This window comes from Primulina eburnea, chromosome 2 (assembly GCF_022965805.1).
Source record: "Primulina eburnea isolate SZY01 chromosome 2, ASM2296580v1, whole genome shotgun sequence".
Lineage (NCBI taxonomy): Eukaryota > Viridiplantae > Streptophyta > Magnoliopsida > Lamiales > Gesneriaceae > Primulina > Primulina eburnea.
In genome coordinates this window covers 29,358,253-29,361,536 of record NC_133102.1, presented here as the reverse complement: position 1 = coordinate 29,361,536, position 3,284 = coordinate 29,358,253, and the positions used below count along the sequence as shown (strand labels likewise).

At 33.0% G+C, this 3,284-nt stretch overlaps 1 long non-coding RNA gene across 1 annotated transcript; it reads right to left on the bottom strand.

The window, feature by feature from the left end:
• Positions 1 to 1,372: 1,372 nt before the first annotated feature.
• LOC140824642 (uncharacterized) lies at positions 1,373 to 2,765 on the bottom strand. Its single transcript, XR_012116416.1, has 3 exons — positions 2,684 to 2,765; positions 2,217 to 2,304; positions 1,373 to 2,117 (listed from the first exon to the last, which is right to left on the bottom strand). It is a non-coding gene; the product is annotated as an uncharacterized lncRNA (long non-coding RNA).
• Between the last annotated feature and the right edge of the window lie 519 nt (positions 2,766 to 3,284).

The window sequence follows — 3,284 nt, the reverse complement described above, 5'->3', positions numbered from 1 at the left end:
TTTTTTCTGAGAATTGGATAGTTTGTTTCTTATATATATATATATATATATATATATATATATATATATATATATATATATATGTATATATACACGTTGCATGGTTAAGGGCAAGTAGCTCAATATTTGTGATGCACGTCTCGCGCATATGCGCGACCACCGTGGCGCATATGCGCGAGACCTTCGAGTCTCGGCGCTTGTGTCTCGGCAGCTCGCGTATATGCACGTCATCCTTCCGCGCATATGTGGGAGGTTCTCTGGAAATGTGGCCATAGCTGCTGTACAACTCGCGCATATGCGCGACAATTTCTCGCGCATATGCGCGAGGTCTTCTGCCACTGTCGCACATATGAGCGACTTCTTGTCGCGCATATGCGCGAGGTTTTCTGTCCTCGCACATTGCTTTGCGTCTTCGTACGTCTTTCCTGTCTATTTCGGGTCCGATCCATTCCGCCTATAATCACATCAATTATCACCAAATCAATTCAGATCACGGTAATCAAATTCTCGGGCCTTACATTAAATTTTTCCAATCCTTGAGCTTTTCTTCTAGCTCCGTTTTGGTTCTTTTAGGACAAGAAAGGATGAGCTTCTTTGAGCTAGGATATTGAATTCATGAGCTAGGGATTTCCTCCTCGACAATCAATGAGCTTCCTTGAGCTGAGGGTTTAGCTTTTGAGCTGAGGGTTTCTTTTCCAATAATCTCGGAGCTTCCTTGAGCTAAGGGTTTTAGCTTATGAGCTGAGGGTTTCTTTTCCAAGTGACGTACCCTCAATTCTCATGGTTTTGCATTGCCTCGCCTTCTTTTTGAGCTACTTTCCGAGCTTTTTGAGGTGCTTTGCTTCGAAAAATCCGGGTTCTCACACACAAACTTTAACATTTCTTTCAACATATCATATCATATTTTCTTTCATCATATATACTAGCCACCGAGGCACACGCGTTGCGTGTGTCATGAATATATTGAGCTAATATATTAAACATTCATGATATTATTACAACAGCATGATACCGAAATATTTTGCACTTAAATCATGAAAGGCAATGGATTCCAAAGCTTAAATAAATATGTCAAACTCAATTTGTTACCTTACATGATATATGTTTTGATAATAAAAATTAATATTCTTTTTAAGCCGCAATATTATCTCATGTGAAATAATGATACACTTCAACGTAAAAGAAGTAAACAAATTGTCAAATGATTTTCAAAAAAATATCACAACATCATCGTACTAAAATTTATTGAATACAAAAACCTCAAATTTGTCTCCTAAATTCAGCTAATAAATTGAACAAAAACAATTAAATTGTATTTATCTTTAGACATTATATGCACAAGTTAAACCCTCCCAGTTCTAGCGTATAATAAAATATTTATTTTATCGAATCAAACCAAAATACAACATAAATGTACAAAATAAATAGAGCAATCTATTAAAGCATCCTATAAAAAATTGACATGACATAACAAAATATAAAATACTGCAAGGGTTTCGCTAAATACATGGAAATAAAGTAGAAATTTACAAACTCCTCTTATTTGCCAAAAAAACCAAAAAATTGTAAGTAGATTATTTCACAAAGATGAACAATACAAATTCTAGCAATAGTGGCAGAATTAAATCATTTCCGGAAGACACTTATTATGTTTTGATTAAGTTGAAATAGAATTAAACAATTTAAGTAGATATAACAATGGAAATAATAAGTTTGTAAATCCATGCTAAGGTCAAGTTTATTATTGTAAGAATGAGAAATTTAAAAACCTGCGGCGTTGGCTATTTATAGAGACTATTGGTTGGATTCCTGCCTCCATCATCCGTGTTTTCCATGTATGAATCATCTGGTTTAAATAAATAAGCAGCAAGGATTCAAATATGTCAGATCAGTAAGGATGCAAATGTGCCAGATAAAAGTACAGATTTTGAGATCGGAACTCTGCTAGATCTTAAAACATTTTAGTTTAATCTACCAACCAAAATATAAATTTGTCTGTAAAGATTATAATAAAACAATATTTAAGAAGCCTTAAGATAATGATTTAGTGACTCTGTTGACAATATGCGAGAGAATATATAATAAGACCGTGAAGTTCGTAATAAATACATTATCACCTGCAATATCAAAACAAACAAACGATTTTGATATGATTACTAATATAAAGCAACATAATAAATCATAGACGATAAACATATTTATTGTTAAAAACAAACCAGATGAAGATGGGGACGAGTAGATCTGATCCATTGAATTGAGTATGAAATTTTTACAAATAACTTGTTTGCAACCAGTATCCTTCAGCTTTTGAGAAAAAAAAAGACAAAGTCAAAACCAACAAAAAAATTAAACTTAAACCAACAAATAGAAATTCATAAATAATTTGTTTATCCATTAGACATTAACCACGTACTTTTTAAAATTGATTCAAAAAATTTAGAAATTGTAATATCCATGCCAAAATAGTTATTTGAGAGACGTGATAAGATAGAGGATGTGAAATAGAGAAACATGGATAGAGATAAAAACATGGATAGAAAACATGGATATAGATAAATTGAATTTATTAGCATCCCCCAAATTCTAACATTGAAACATATATCATGTATTGAACGATTATTTTAAATATTTGTACATAATGCATTTTTAAAAAAATTACAATAAAGAATGTTGACTTACTTACACTTTATCTTTCTGTATTAGGTAGCAATACCTCTTTGAAAACCACGTTTCTTGTGAATACACCATATTGACGGTCTAAATTCCCGTGTTTTACCAATTTTTTTATTGAATTTTGTGAGACACTTCTCGAAAGTACGTACCATATATAGCTGACCGTGGCTGAACACATGGTTACGCAAAAATATGCCAATATTTGGGATTGTTTGACCTTGTGCTTTGTTTATTGTCAAAGCAAAACTAAGCTTTATGAGAAACTGTCGACGTGTCGACTCAAATGGTAATCCAGAATTATCTTCACTTTTCAAGGGCATTCTATGTAGAAAGAATCTGGTACCCTTGTGAGGACCTGTTATAATCTCAGCATCTATAAAATTTCTACAAAGATTGCAACATATTAATCTTGTTCCATTTCATAGACCAAGTTCAGGCGCAACATATCTCAAGAGCATGACATGACTTCCTACTTTCAATTTGATTTTATGCGGTGGAAAAACACTTCGACTAAGGGAATTAAAAAATTTTTCTGGAAAAAGGTTGTGATTGTCGTCTTCTACACTATCCCAAGAGGTATACTCTTTTTCCTCTCCAGGAAACTTGAGAAT